The sequence below is a fragment of the Scardinius erythrophthalmus genome, assembly GCF_964197995.2.
Source record: "Scardinius erythrophthalmus genome assembly, chromosome: 16".
Taxonomy (NCBI): Eukaryota; Metazoa; Chordata; class Actinopteri; order Cypriniformes; family Leuciscidae; genus Scardinius; species Scardinius erythrophthalmus.
The window spans coordinates 31,837,570-31,854,693 of NC_138236.1; the positions used below are offsets into that span (position 1 = coordinate 31,837,570).

General features: G+C 38.1%; 1 protein-coding gene across 1 annotated transcript in view; it reads left to right on the forward strand.

Annotated features, from left to right (window-relative positions):
- The first annotated feature begins 7,149 nt into the window (after positions 1-7,149).
- The window catches only part of cdkal1 (CDK5 regulatory subunit associated protein 1-like 1), a 445,321-nt gene continuing 435,346 nt past the window's right edge, over positions 7,150-17,124 (forward strand). The window contains exon 1 of the mRNA XM_081388640.1: positions 7,150-7,418. The gene's annotated coding sequence lies outside the window, so the exon portion shown is untranslated. The remainder of the gene's footprint in view (positions 7,419-17,124) is intronic.

Here is a 17,124-nt window from a genome sequence, read left to right on the forward strand (position 1 = left end):
GATACAGCATACCGAACTTCACTCCCCGTTGGTAGAGAAGCCCCTTGACTGGGTTAAATGCTGCTCTCCTTCTCACAAACCGCTGCGCTGAAATCCTCAAACATTTTGATTCTATGGCCATTGTAAGAAGAGTCCTTGTGTGACTTTGCCCACCTTAGAACAGCCTCCTTTTCCATGTAGCGATGAAACCTGACAATAATCGGGCGTGGAGGATCATCCGGTCGAGGTTTCGGCTGCAGGCTGCGGTGTGCGCGGTCTAGCTCAGGCGGCCCAGAAAGTAGGTCCCCCAGCAGGTCCGCGTGCCACCATCTTGTAGCAGAACTTCACCTGCAGTTAGCATCCCATTGACTCCCATTCATTTTGGCGTCACTTTGACAGCGAATAACTTTACATCTGAGGGGTTTGAAGACTCCATTTGTCCATTATTTATTTCTAAAGAAACACGACAATGTATAAAATGCTCCATTACCTTGTAGCTTATGTTATGGCCCCGTAGAAGCAGTTTTTGTAAAAGTAGGCTAACGATTGCGTCATAACCAAGCGACTCTCTGTCGCACAGTAGAGAGATTACCGTATGGACGGGAGGAAAAGCTCGCGAGCAATCGGGGGGACGTGGAGGCAAAATGACAATATAATTAATCAAAATACTTAGCAAAAGTTGCTCCTGCTCCAAGCTCATGGACAATTCCTACTCACACTCTCCGTCTCTGCAAGATTCAGAAGGGAATGATTCAGATTTCTCTTGGCACAGCAACTAGAAGACTGACGGGTTGCTCACGTGGTCCGTGTAACGCTTTGCTCGGTTTGAGTCTGCGCGACAGGAAAGGAAGTGCTAAGAAATCGCTAAAAATGGGCTTCACTTGTCTCAATTGAGTTCCAATGGGGTCGCTGTGTCCATTTCTTTTACTGTCTATGGTCCCAATTCAGTTCTGCATCCTCCGAAGGCCGTATTCGAAGGCCGGTTGCGTCATCGCGACGAAGGCTACCCTGATTCAAAAGCGACGCCAAATGCGCCCTTCGTTTCCTCGTGAAAGGAAGGATACATAAATGGACACTTAGCGGCCTATCCTACCATATTCTACCCCATAAGTCATTGCGCGCCGTTGACGACAGCATTTATTTATTTATTTATTTTTAAAGGCGGCTGAGACTAGAGATCGGTGGTGGACAGCAAATTCAAATTTAAATGTAAGTAACTTTATTATGTTTTCATTTACTCAAATAGCTAGCGAAACCAGAGTTAAAGTTTATTATAAACTTCATCTTAACTCCTTCGTCACCATTGCGTGGCTTAATTTGTCAGGTAGTTTGGGGCAAAACTTGTGCTAATATTAGTTTAACGACCTATTTGTAATATTTGCTCTAGTCTATCTCACTTGTGTATTATAAGAAATATCACTCACCCTATAAAGACCACAACAATAAGAAAAGCAGTTGATAAGGGAATGGGGTTTCACTTTTATGTGTTTTTGTAGCGCTGTCATGAAAGCTATGTGGTTTTAACCAAATTTGAGCAGGCTATATAGAAATATGATTTCTTAAGTATTTTGTATGCATGTCTTGATGTGTCATATTTTGCAGTGTTAACAATGCACTCAAGATTGCACCCATGTGTTAAGCTTTTTTAGAGCAATTCAGGAGAAAAAAAAATACAAAGTAAGAAAGTTAATACACACGTCTTTGCTGAAATGTATTGTGCTGTTGTTGCTAACAAGCCATGGTTCATTTGCTCTGCCCTTAGGATTGCAAGTGTCCTGGGACAGGTGAGGGTGTGAGTGGGAAACCCACTGCTGAAACTTGGCCCTGGTTTGTCCTCAGGGCCAAGTTCAGCAGTGGGTGCCCACGGTGAGGAGGAGCCAGCACCAGCAGCACCAGCACGAAGGCAGAGGCGAGGAGAGTAGGGAGAGGATGGACAGGCTGTTTTCTCTTCTTGAGAGAATGATTGAAAAATATATATTTTTTCTACATATTCTTGAGAACTTTTTTCACTTTTATTTTTTAAAAGGAAAGAAAAAATCTGTACATTATTTTTATGCAACTTTAAATGTGTAAATAAAAGATAAATAAATAAAAATTAAAATTAATTGTTCTGGACATTGTTTATTTTTTTGACAGTCATAATTTCTACTTGAAACAAACTCTTGTATACCTTTTTTTTTTTTTCAAATAAAATTGTTAAATGAAAATCATTTGTTCCACAGGCTACATTAAAGTACTTTTTCCAACTATTAATAACATATGTTAAATATATCAAAATCAACAAACATTTGCAGTACATAAAATAAGAAAAAAATGATGTAGACTTGTATTGAGCTGAGCAGGGAGACCCTGGAGCTGCTGGACCGGGATGGGCTGCCCCTGGTAAGGCCTCTCTGCTGGTGGGACATCATCTGGGATGTGAAGCAGCAGTGGATTCCAATACGCTGAGTGATTATAATCAAGGAATTAATATTTTTCCTTGATTATAATCACTCATTACATATACATTGAGAGTGTTAGAGTGCATATTTCCAGTATCCACTAAGTTGTCTACCAACAGGTTTGCAGGGCTGATTTAATCAATGTTTTTTTTTTTTTTTCAAAATCGATGTTTTTTTTTCACCCTCGTTTCTATGAAACTGAAAACAGTTGAACCAGATGGAGACTTTGACACAAGACAAAACAGAACAGATGTTTCAAAACCAATCAGATAATGTTACTATGGCTTTGTATGGCAGTAACGTTAGCCAACTAGTTTACGGTTAGACTAGGCTAGCTATCGATAACGTTACACTGACACAACTTAAGTTAATGCTCTGAATTCACAGCTAATATCAAATCCATAACTTTTTGATCAAGTTAAAATTTCCAGGTCAACCACAAATAATCCCACTACCTTTTAATATCATCCGATAACTAATTCAATGCTGATTTGTTGCTTTGCCCACTTACCACTTCAAGACCATCATGTAAAACATTGCCAGCTCAACGTGCGAGACGAGTGAGTTGCTTGAACATAAGATTCTAGAGCGCTATGCGCGTAGCGCTCTAAATTTGATACACAGACACCATATTAGGAAAAAGGGCTGATGCTGACCGATTTATTACACATTCAGAAGAATACATTTGAGTTGTTATAGGCTCTGGTATATTATGGAGCATAATAGGAATAAAGTTGTGACAAAAAAATGATAAGGGAGGAAAAATCTGAGGGGGCACGTGCCCCCTCACTTTGACTGGGCATGACGCCACTGGCTTCATGTTCTGAACAGTGGTGTTGGTTTTCAGGGGGTGTTGCCTTCGAGGTCAGTGTTGGCAGGAAGTTGTTCTTTTTTAGATCGTCTTCTGTGTGTGTTTTCCAGTGTGTGCTTTAGCCGTTTGTGTCCCTGCCAACGTGGATTCGTCAGTCGGGTGCTCCAGCTAGTGTGTTTGTTCTGGATGGGAAGAGGAATTGGATACTTGGAGAATGGAGATTGAACTATCAGCAGGAATTCATCATTAAGGAGAGATAAGTGTTATACATTGCTTGGATTATGATGTGATGGATGTTTTGGAAGGTACAATGAAACTTTACGACTTATAACTTATCTTTTGGAGAGGATTGGACACCTTATGCTTTATTGTGGATGTTAAGGAGACTGTATTGAAGAACTGAGGATTGGAAGCCCCTGCCAACGCCCTAAGCTGTGAGTTATGAAGATTTGCAGTGCTATATATTGATTAATCACATGTGCTATTCTGTGTGAATTGTAGTGAAACATGAGTGGGAGTGCATAGTGAAGGCACGAAGAGATCCAGCCCGTTTCTGAAAATAATATCTTTTTTTGTTGTCTCGGAATCCAATGAATGAGATCAACCAGTGGTGAACTCCTTTCCATTACTTCTTTGACTAGATGAATCAGTAGATGATTTTCTTTTCACCGCTTGTGGTATTATCATGTCTCCAGCAGTGATCGCTTCAGCTTTGTTTAGCAACGATATCCATTTCTGACTGCCTGAGCCCCGTGAAGAGAACCAGTTCAGCTTCGCTGAAGAGGTGTTTGGTGTTTTAAGCCCCCAACGGCGCCTTCCAGGCAGCGAGGGGATGGGTAGGTTTAAGGTTGAGGGTAGGGTTAGCTGCCTCTAAGGAGCCATTGGGGGCTTAAAACACCATCGAGCTGCTGAAGAAGCCACCATTCTCTGTCTGCCTGAGCCCTGTGAAGAGAACCAGTTTAGCTTTGCTGAAGAAGCCACCATTCTCTGTCCGCCTGAGCCCCGTGAAGAGAACCAGTTCAGCTTTGCTGAAGAAGCCACCATTCTCTGTCCGCCTGAGCCCCGTGAAGAGAACCAGTTCAGCTTCGCTGAAGAAGCCACCATTCTCTGTCCGCCTGAGCCCCGTGAAGAGAACCAGTTTAGCTTCGCTGAAGAAGCCACCATTCTCTGTCCGCCTGAGCCCCGTGAAAAGAACCAGTTTAGCTTCGCTGAAGAAGCCACCATTCTCTGTCCGCCTGAGCCCCGTGAAGAGAACCAGTTCAGCTTTGCTGAAGAAGCCACCATTCTCTGTCCGCCTGAGCCCCGTGAAGAGAACTAGTTCAGCTTCGCTGAAGAAGCCACCATTCTCTGTCTGCCTAAGCCCCGTGAAGAGAATCAGTTCAGCTTCGCTGAAGAAGCCACCACTCTCTGTCCGCCTGAGCCCTGTGAAGAGAACCAGTTCAGCTTCGCTGAAGAAGCCGCCATTCTCTGTCTGCCTGAGCCCCATGAAGAGGAGCATGCCAGTGCAGTGTGGGCTAGCTGCAAGAAGTCGAAACCTTCCTTTTTAATTAGTACTTTTTTTTTTATTAAATAAAACCTTTTTAAATCTCATTTAGTCTGGTTGTCCTCTGTCTGCCTGTGTGCCCGTGGTGTCGGCTCCTCACAGTGGTGTCCCAAATTCAAGAGGGGTGCGGCTTGGTCATTTCCTGGTAGTTGCCCATCCCGACCTGTGACAAATGTCATACTCTTTAAATGCTATTAAGTTTTAAATGATTGTATATTTTGAGTATTTGAACCCATTCAGTAGTGAAAGACATAGTAATATTTACATATGATTGTTTTTATTAAATATCAAGAATTTAAAAGGTGTGCATCATACCTGACACCTTCATGAATACTTTACAGTTGGTTTTCTGACTGTAAGTCATCCTCGTCAAATGCTGATGAAGTTAGAAACGTGTATACCAATGTCATATGTAACTGAAGGCCCCTAAATTTGCAATAATTGAACGTCCAACGTCAAGCCAACTTTATACCAGTCTTCAACTGTACAATGCCTTGATAACAATTATTGAGTGACTTTTTGAGTCTTTGATTTCTAGAGTGTTTTGTTTAACTGCTATGTCAATTTGTTCAGCTTTTTTTCCCATCAAAGTGCGAATGATATTCTCGTGCATTTCAGTCTGAACCCTTGAAAATAGCTAACCTAATAGTCAATTTGATTCAAACGTGACAATTATACTTTTTACTTGAATCAAAGCAGTTCATTTATATGATCACATTAAGCACATTTCTATGTTAACATTTCTTCTAGTGAATTTTTTTGTCGAGCAAATAAAATTTAATCAACTGATTTTAAGTGAAAACATGTTTTTATTTAACCAGATCAACTGTACTTTACACCAACAAAAATACTTTTTATGGGGTTATCAAGACAATTGGTGAGGACAGGTTGGACATTTTAGCTGGGTCCGAGCCAAAATACCTCTTGAGTATACATATTTTGAATTACTTCACGACTGCTAAAAAAGTATGTTCTAAATGAATGTGTGTAGTATGAATGTAATCTGGACGTACTGCATTCATCATGTTGTTATTATCATTTGACCTACCAGTGTCAGTTACGTTGCTTCACTGTCATTCATAAATCCTCTCCTGTGGACTCAGCAAAGTGTCCATCGCAGGGTGCGAATTACGGGGGGATTTGAGGACCCCCCCTAACGAAGGCTTGATCCTCCCTGAAGGACATCAAAATAAGATGTTGTGGGGTCAAAGAAAGTAGTCTACCCGAAATGTGAAGCGTTTAATAAACATAAATATGAATAAAATAAATATGAATTGTGGCATTACATTTACATTAGATTTGTTTGTGATATGCATAGTTTGCAGTGTTGAGCAATATAACCAATCACATACACGTTTCTGTTGAGTTTAGGCATGCAATGTGCAATCAGAGGCGTTATAAACAACACAATGCAGAAAAGATTCAAGTAAGAGAGGAGTTTTTGCGAATTAGGAGTATTACTCACAGTAGACTGAAGTCATGGACCATTAACGTAGCTTGTTTTGTCTGTAGCCGGAATATGATGTGCGTTTTCCCACATTTTTCCTTTGAGTACAGAGAAAAGCTCTATATAAAATGTAATAAATTATTATTATTACATGAGCAGCATTAAACAGTAGGCCTATTTGTAAATAAACATAAATAGAAAAAAATAGTTTTTCTTTTTTCTATTTTTGTTATTTTGTTGTCCTGCACCTGAGGCAAAGTGCTTGGGATGTGCACACCTTCTTTGTATTTTTGATTCATCAAATAAACATAAATGCCATGTAGATGCAGCTTCTGTTCCACCTTCGCAGTGTAAAAATGGCTTTAGTTGATGGATGAAAAATATTTAATTGGTAACAGTCTGTAGAATTGTGATTGATTAAAGTAACTGGGTAAATTTAGGTAGGCTATTTAAACAACACAGATACGCAGATTCAAGTAGATTTTAATTAGGTAGGTTAATTATAAAAACTGTCCCCTAAAAAGGCTTAAAAATAAAGTAAAGGCCTACATACACACACACACACATACTGTATATATATATACATATATGCACACTGTGCAAAATCATTGACCCCCCTGAAGACCATTGTGAAGGCTAATCCATACCCTGGTCCATGCACACTTAAGAATCTACATTAGGTATTTTTTGCCTGCTCTTTTCTGTGTACTGTTAATTCGGACACACTTCTTTTATCACATAGCCTACTGTTTATGCGGTTTCGGATGCAGACTTTCAATCAGGTTTGCCTTTACAAAAGAATGGTTAGCACATTAATTCATAACAACTTGACAGCTGTTTGTCATGTGACAACACTTTAGTATACTAGACTACTCTGAAACATTATTTGTTGCATATACTATTTCATACACTATTCTGTATGCGCCACAGGGCAGTAAGCAGCAAGTTAGTGTGCCATTCTGAACACAGCCCCTGTCAATCGGAACGCCCCTAGTGTTTCGAAAGTGCCCATCACTAGTTTGAGGATTGTCCTCTTATACTTGCCGTATTGCGTCGAGGTTAAAGGTGAAATGTGTCAGCATGGCGCTCTGAAAGCAAAACAACGCGAAAATAACCGATCAAAGAGCAGAACAACTCTATATTTTCCCTCAAACTCCCACGGATTTCTCAATACCGATTGATTTTGGCGTCTTTTCAGTAAGTACGCACTCTTAGACTGTCTATATGGAGTTTGTTTGAGGTAAACACATGGGTTTTCCTCAGTGGATATCCGGGGCTTAGCCTAGACACATTCAAGACATGTGTCATAATACACGACTCAGATACACTTTAAGATATGTTTAAAAGTTATATTGGCAAAGCGTTTGTTATTTAAGAGAGGTAAATCTTTTTTAGCGTCACATCGAGTTAAACTGAAAACGTATTCTTACAAAGAAAGATATACCAGTCCCCTACAAACACACACGTGTGTAACACACACACACACACACACACGTGTGTAACACGCACACAAACACTGGTTTAAAGCCAAGTAACGTTAGAATTAAACATGGCTAAAGTCTAATTACACTGTATTCAGCACAAACTCTGCTACAATAATATATCAGCAGCATGTGTGTGAAAGTTTGTTGTTTTGAGATAATGACATTTATCAGGGTTTCCGCGGGGCATTAAAAAGCATTAAAAGTCATTAAATGGATTTTGCGATAATTAAGGCCTTAAATGGCATTAAAAAACATTAAATTGTAATCCTACAGGCATATATACAGGGGCGATTCTAGGATTTTCATTTTAGGGGGGCTCAGCCCCCAATGAGGGTATGATTTAAAAAGTTAGTTTATGGTCTAATGCTCATTATTAACTACTTTCATTCATTCATCCAGTAACATGCATATGGAAGGGTCTTATATTATCGCTGAGGTCCCGAATGTGAGTTATTTAGGGGGGTTCGGGGGCATGCTCCCCCGAGAAAATTTAGATTTCTCTGATCTACATATGTGCATTTTAAGATGTTTTGAAGGCCAAAAAAATTGGATAACAATAGCTTTAAAACCATGTGCGGGCAGCTGTTTTTTTTCTCTCCTCATCAGCATCACACTCTTTTACTCTTTGTTTTTATCTTGCTCTGTCTTTTCCCCTCCTAAAGCTGAGCTTTGACTGATATAGGCTTTTCATTTTTGTCTGTCAGTGAAGAAAGTAAACATAGGGTCAACTGATAGGTTGATTTATGAATCATTTTTTCAGACAAAGCTACCAGGAAAGCTAGGTAACTAAGTTTATTAAATTCATTCACAATATGTACACATTCATTATTGATCTAGGCCTAATATATGGCCGTAGACAGGGCTTTATAATCAAAGAGGTCATACATTTGAAGTTGTTATGGGGTTAAACATTTTTATTTCTCTGATATGTGCATTTCAAGACGTTTGAAGGCCAAAAAAGGATAAGAAATATATTTAAAACCTGCTCTCTCCTCATCTCCATTACTCTGTCTTTTTCTCTCAGTCTCCTGATCTTGCCCTGTCTCTTCCCCTCCTAAAGCTGAACTTTTTTAATTTACTGAAGGCTACAAATTGTAGGCTATTATATTAATTCTCAACATGTACACATGCATTATTAATCTTGTGCCTATGAAAACGGCTTTGTTAATGTTTCTTGTCCCCTCACAATGACATAATTACACGTTATTAGACAAAAGTTTATTAGTTTTCTAATTATTTTTGTCATTCGTTTAACATTTATGACCTAAAAAACTGTCAAATATAAAATGTTTAGTTTAGCTACTTATTCTTAACTCGTACTTGACCGTAAACTGAAGCGTCAGTCGTGCTGCTAAAATTCGCGCTCGGATGAGAAACCGAAACGTCCTGTGTTGCTCCCAATACTCTAGTAATTACATTATGTAAACTGCAATGCATTTATGACAAAGAACTGCACCGATGCAGATGTAATATCATAGCAATCTATCAATATGCACTCACGACACACCTTGTACTCTCTGATGTTCGCTCTGCTCGGCGCCACTGCAGATTGAAAAATGCGCTAAATCCAAGCAGACTCAGATAAGGGGAGGAGCCGAAACTTGACGCAGCTTTCCGCCGTTTCAAATGAGTTTTTTTAAAAGGGGACTGAAGCGATCAAAAATGTATTAATCAAATATTTTTAGGGGGGCTGGGCAGAAGTTTAGGGGGGCTGAAGCCCCCCTAAAAAGGGCCTAGTGACGCCCCTGCATATATACATTTTTTTTATGGTTTTGAAGAAAATGTTATATTATCAATTTATTTAAATAGTCTTCATGATTAATAATTTTTATTTTCTGTCGTCGCAAAATATGTACGTTAGTGTGATTAAAAACACGCGGAAACAGTTTGGTGATTGCCTCCGGCTGGAGCAAAGTTGCGGAGGTGGCGCGAGTAATTTTGGACCGCAGGAACAACAGGAATAAAACTAGACCAGAAAACTGGGAAAGTGCATGGAAGACAAACAATTTGGAACATGGTTGGTGGTCAAAATAAAGAAGGATTTTGCAGCGTTTGTAAAAAGGTATTTAAATTGGGTAGCTACAATGGGAATCAATGGCGTAAAATCTCATATGCAGTCTGACAGCCACAGGTCAACGGTAAAAGGCAGACAGCAATTAACTATGTGTAGTAACGTTCCCTCATCAGCTCGACATCGCTGTTGAAGCTCACTTTGCGTTTTTTAACGCGTTAACGCATGAGATTAGTTTTGTCCAGTTTATACGTGTTAAAATATTTAACGCAAACGCAGCATTCGTTAATTTTTGTCATCCCTTGGGTAGCGTTACATTATATGATCCCGCTCTTATTCATGTAAATGCTTTTAAACGCGCTGCCTGCGAATGTCCTGTGTAACACACACACACACAGAGAGAGAAAGACGCGCGCCAGATCGTGCGCACAGACTGCGCACCAGAAAACGGTCCTCTTTCGCGCAACGAACAATAACACACAATTTTCCCACAATTTTGTTAAGTTCACTTAAATTAAAAGTTGTCATTTTTTTTGAAGCCTAATGTTAAAAACTTGATAGCTTTTAATTACACTGTAATGTTGGATGGCTATAATTAATGTTTAAAATTAGGGGGGAGAAATCATTTTTATCCAGATATCAATAGCTGTATTAGTATCAGTGAGACTGGCCTTTATGTTGTCTCTACATTCATTTGTAGATTAACTGTGAAATGATTACATTATAAAATATATAAACCTACACAAATGTAAGTGTTTTAATTGCGGAAAAAACATGTGATTAATCAAGTTAATATATATATATATACATGCATACATACATACATACATACATACATACATACATGCATACATAATATCCGTGGTTAGTCATGGGTCGTGTATGGCATTTAAAATAAAAAAATGGCATTAAAAAGGCATTAAATTTAAATTGAAGATCCCTGCAGAAACCCTGTTTATGCGTGGTTTGTGAAAATACAAAAAAAAAATTCTCACTGAAATAAGGTCATGAAACCCATACTGATTATTTCTTCACAAGACTTTTGAAAATTGTATGACGTAGCCTAGAATATTTGCTCTAAAACTATGTGAAAATCACCCTGACTGCTCATTCAGATAAGACAATATATTGATTTAAAATTTTTACGACGTGTTTTGTGTGAAAAAGCTTTATGCGGGAGCTCATTAATATGTAGCTCAAAAGCACTCATTGAAAACAATTATCCAAAGACAGAGACCTTTGTGCCATTCCTAAAAACATTGTACATACCTTTCATTTCCAAGGTGTTTGATTTTCACTTTACCATGTTCATGTACAGAGACTCATGTGAATGTTGAAGTCAGCAGGAGTGGCATCTGGGCCCTGAAAGAAAAAAAAAAGTGAACATACTGATATCAAGAGAAAGGCCTGCACTATTTTGGGAATAAATTTGAGATTTTTCTGGTTAAAATTGCTTTTTAAAATTCACAGAATACACACACACACACACACACACACACACACGCACACACACACGCACACACACACACGCACACACACACACGCACACACACACACACACACACACACACACACACACACACACATAAATGTTTCCAACAATATATAATGAACACCAGGTTTGTTGTGCCTTGTAGGCATAGGCTATGCGCAGTGCTGCATAAAGTAAAATAATAATAACATTAACCTATAGCAGCCTGTAAATCTTCCAAAATATTTCATTAACAACTAAGCTAGAGAAAAATATATTGATTATCATGTTACTTCAAATGTTTCCATTCGTTATGATGATATGAAATGAGATAATAGTAAAAACATGAAGCCGTTTGGTGCTTTTCAAACGCGATCGCGATCCAAAATATGATACATTTAAACGCGATCGCGATCCAGAATATGATACATTCAAACGCGATCGCGCTCAAATATAAAACATTATGGTTACCATATACATATCTACATTTGAGCAGATATCCACAAACACAGTAACAGTAAACACGGGTCTAAATATTATAATACTCACCATATATCTAGCAACAGTTCAACTGCAATGTGAAATTTATGCAACAATAACAAACTAATATGTAAGAATTTCTTACCTTACATCTTCAGGGTTTTTCCTGGCTCAAAATGAGGCGGAGGTGGTAAAATCCTAATAATGTATTTTAATAATAAGGTAATTAAATGTTATTTTTCATAGATCATCATATAGCCTAATGTGTTTTCAGCATTATTTTTGTGGGTGGAGGTTGGTACCTCTAGGGGGGTCTGGGGGCATGCCCCCCCCGGAAGAAATTTTTGTACATTTTAAAGATAAATTCATTAATCTGGTGCACTTTGAGTCACCCAAATCCACTGTTAAAAATAACAAAATCCACCCGCAAACCACCCATATTCTTTGATTTAGATATCTGCATCTGATCACATTACAATTATTCAAATTCTCAGTGTTAAGCATGATAATATGGTAACATATCACACTGAAGTTGGCTAATTAAAAATTAACATTTATTTAAAATAAAAGTTCTTCTTTGGCAAAATTACATTTCCTTAATAGCCTTAACAGAGGCTTTACTCCATTCAAACTTAAATTGTCAATGTTTCATTACATCACTGTTTGAAAACAGAATAATTTTTTGTACCTTTATAAGGTTTTATTTTATTAAATGTTTGCTCCATCTTTCCTTTCAAATTCTTAAATTTGATCAATATATTCAATTAAAATAATAAGACATTAGGCTGTTTCCAATCAAGTTAAATAATTGACATTGAAAAATTATAACTGTATTAAATTAGATTATTTTAAATATTTTTGAATATACAAATAAGGAATGTTGAAAATGTTTGAAACTAAACCGCCAGTAGGAGGCGGCAGGCGACCGTCTTAATGAGCGAGTCATTGAGTCATTCATTCAAACGATTCGTTCAAAAGGCTGATTCATTCAGAATGAGGCAGTTTATGAATAGGTAATTGAATCTTTGACTCAATCGATTCGTTCAAAACGCTGAATCATTCAGTAATGAAACACGGCTGAGTGTTGCTGCTGTGAGATACGCGATGGTTCTGCTGTGATCTTTGTTTGGAACTATTTTCGCTGCTGAAACAGAACAAAAACAGATCATTGCGTCTCAAATGTAAGTGACTTAATTTTAACTATTTGTTTATTGAACTGTTATGAAATCAGTCTCGGTTTCAATCTTGATGGCATTTAGGAAAACATCACTCTGATCGTGTGTAGCCTAGGCTATATCTTGTTTCTTAACTATAATATGTTATAAATAACAGCACGAGCCTCAACAGCGCAACATTGTTACCGTCAGTACATTAGGTAGGCCTATATTATCAACTATAGGCTATCAATCGCCACTTACATTAAATTAAATAAAACAGGGCATTTGTCCGGATGGGCTACAATTCTCTCTCACTTTTCCCTTCAAAAAAGAAAGAAAGAAAGAAAAAAACACACGTGTCCCGGACAAAGTATATGGTCCCAGACAAGCGTTATTGTCGAGTCCTCCTGATATGTTTTCCTTGATTGTTTTTCTATGGAAGTAAAATAATGTCAAATGTTTTTGAAACAAAAAGCCTGTTGAATTGCACTACTTGAAAAAAAATAGGCATTGCATTAACCATGCTTGCATTTTAATGCATTGTATTTTTAGGGCTTGCATTTTTATGGGCTGAAATTCAACATGGTTGAATATTTAAGCTGTGAATATTTCAATTAAAAACATTTCAAACACATTTTCATTATTAAAAATTCAATGATCCATATTCACCTTTCATATTTCACTTCCAAAATATTCAAACTGTTTAAAAATACAACCTATAATATTCAACAGGCAATTTTCGGTCCATTTTATTTCGCTTTGCAAATTCGCTTCCACAAATTCAGTGGTTCAAATTCGACAGTAAATTCAACGGAACTGCAGGAAAAGCAATAGATTACCGAGATACTCTCCATGCTGTTAATCAACCTCACCAGCAGGAGGTGCAAAAGCGCTTGTTGTTGACGAAGACCAGCAACAGTTATGCCGAGTTCAGACTGCATGATTTTAGCCCCGATTTTGGCTCGCCGACAGGTTTTGAGAAATCGTCGACAAATGCCCGAAATCACAGGCAAATTGGTGCTCGTTCACGCGAGTGACAATCACGCAGTGTGAATGAGCAAAGACGCGATCTGAGAGAATCACCGACGAGTCGCCGACGCCCGTGAGATATTTGGCATGCTAAATATCTGGACCTGTCGGCGATTCAAAATCCTGCTGTGTGAAAGTGTTCTGACTGAAAACTACATCGGCGATGACCGACAGCCAATGAGAGAGCAAGATACAGAGCAGCGGGGAATTCGGTGATGAGTAATAGACCACAATATCAGTATTTTAATAGATATATTTACAATTATATCAAACAGAAACAAAGCACAAACATTTGCTTGACCAGCAGCAACAGCAGCACATTGCAACATTATTTATTTACCCCAAACTCTCTTTGCAGAACACACAGTCCTTGCTCCCCTTGTCTTCCCAGCCATTTCTTCACGCATAATGTTTTTCTTTTTCTCCTTTTCGCTGCAAATCAGTGCACAGACAATTTGGATCGCAAGCTTCTTGCAGGCTATCATTTTTAATAACACTTTCAAACTCGTGCGAGAACTGCGGTCTTACGCACGCGGGATTTTGCGTTATTTCCTTATCACTTCTCGCGTGTGTTTGGTTGCGAAACGTAGTTTGCGGGCCAGACAGGAGTTGTCGGCGATTCTTCCTCCTGAAAGTCATGCAGTGTGAAACCTCCTGTCGCCGATGCATCGTGCAGTGTGAACACACCAGCAACTGAATGTCATGCAGTGTGAAAAGAACAGTGACCCGACTCTTTTGAAAATCGTGCAGTCTGAACTCGGCATTAGAGCAAGCCATTCATTCATAAAACTCATTTAACAGCGTTTAAATATACTGTCTATGTTTAACAGCAATGTAAGTGTATTTGTGATTATTATGACGGCGGTTTTATGTTAAATTCAGTGTCTTCACGGTTACTTTCCCTGTGTAGCCTACATGCATCTTTCTCTACCGTGAACGAGATGAATGTTATTCCCCGATGCGGATATACAGATCCAATGTTACATTTTTGAGGTTGACATATATTTCTCTTGGTTGTTTAGTAGCCTTAACTTTATTGTGGCGATGTGCTGCATGCAGGCTATTAGGGTTTCCCTCAATACTTCAGGATTCTCCAGCTGGACATATAAAATGCTTAAAGTAGCTTAATGGACTAATTACAGTGATATAAAAGACCAAACTCGCAGGCAAGCAGATTGAAGTTTAATGCTGAGGCCATCCTTAAAAATATTCTTGTTTGCCGTAACCCGACCGACCCAGTCAATTTAGGTCCGACCCAATTATTTATTTTTTTTCCCTTTTAGTCCGACCGACTTGCCGATTGTAAACTTGCGTTAAGACCGACCGATTTTTTTTTACTCTTCAAACAACTAATACAAATGCAATAAAATGATATTAATTATATTTTAATGTGAATAAATAGGCCTACATATAGGCTACAAACGTAGGCTACGCTCTTTCTTTTAAATAAAAACCCGTGGCGTCATCTATGATTATAAGGGCTGTGTAGGCTGTAGGCCTATGCGAAATGAAAGCGAAATCGCGACACTCAGATCCACGAAAAATATGTTTTAGTAGGCTAATTCTATGAATTACACTGCGCAAACCAAAAGTAGGCTATTATACCCACCGGATGAAGAGGGATTGGCTCTCCACAGAACATAATTTATAGCCTATTCATTTTATTTTATTTTTCGTGTTCGCATTTATGAGGAAGAAACAATGTTACGGACGTGACCGCTCTGAAAGCGGCAATTAAAACTTCACAGAGATCTCAAACAGGCATTTAAAACACCAAATATTAAGAATGGGCATATCAAGCAAAATAAAATTCGATGATTGATCGAAAATTGTATCTCTCCCCCCACATGCTCACCGGCAACGCTCCGACAGTAAATTTCTCTGTAGGCTACTGTCTAATAGGCCTGTGTTGTAGCCCACAGTCATTAAAAAACGATTTAGTTTCATATTCATGTTTAAATAAAATAATATTTATTTTTTAAATTTCATGTTGATTATATGAAAAGTGAATAGCATGAATAAGATAAGATGATCCCGAAAATATCGGAAGACAAATGGAGTAGGCAGACATGATTTTAACCACTTCATTAAGTTTGTTTTTGTAGAAAGTCTGTCTTTAAACTGAATTTCGTTTTGTATTAATTGTATCTTAATTTTGATCAATGTTTCATCAACCATTTTCATGTATTTAATAAATAAGAGGTAGGCTAAATAAGGCAATATAATCAGGACACGGAGTCGCCGGCGCGTGAACTGGAGCTGGTCTCTTAAATGAACCGAAACTCAGCGTATAAGCTACTTGCCTCACAGACCTGAGACATATATATAGGCCTATATATAAAAAAGCATGAAATGTACACTTTTAAACAAAACAATTCAAAACGAAAGAAAACAGACTGCTCTCTGCTTATGTAATGAAATGTGCATTTCTCTCTGGCGCGTTCACTAGGCTACTGCGAAGATCGCGTCAGCATCGTCAACTTCATCTTTGACACAGAAAACACTTGTTTATTAATAAACAATTGAAATGTCTCCTTGATATATTTGACATACTAATAATCATCACTTTTCCCAATTCTGACAGCTTAGGTGCGTTATTGGCAGCGCTCCCGTTACATGAATAGGCCTATAATATTACCGCTATAATATTATTCTTTGGTGTTCAGTTTATACAGGTTTTCTAATTGTTATTTAATATATATATATATATATATAGCACGAAGTTCTGGAAAACTGTCAGTGAAGTCCCGATATGCAAATATGACCAAAATTGTACATTTTTTTTTTTACATCGACTCTCGAAAAAAAAATATATAGACCGACCAACCGACCTTTTTTTTTTTTTTTTTGCTGTTACGGCAAACCAAGATATTTTTAAGGATGGCCTGAGCGTTTCCCAGTGATAGACTGGCATAAGTTGGCTTGACGTTGGACATTCACACATTTAGGGACCGTCTCTAAAGTGTATACGACATTGGCATATATGTTTCTAACTTCAATAGCATGTGAATAGAACGACTTAGTCATAACACCAACTGTAAAGTGTTCATGTAGTGTCAGGCATACTGCACACCCTTTGGGTTTTTGATATTTATTCAAATAAATTCAAGTTTGCTATTGAAGTTAGAAACGTGTATGCCAATGTTTTATGCAACTTTTGAGACGGTCCCTAAATGTGCGAATGTCCAATGTCAAGCCAATTTTACATTTATTAGGCTACATTTAGTCATTTATTTAGCAGACGCTTTTATCAAAAGCGATTTACAGTTAA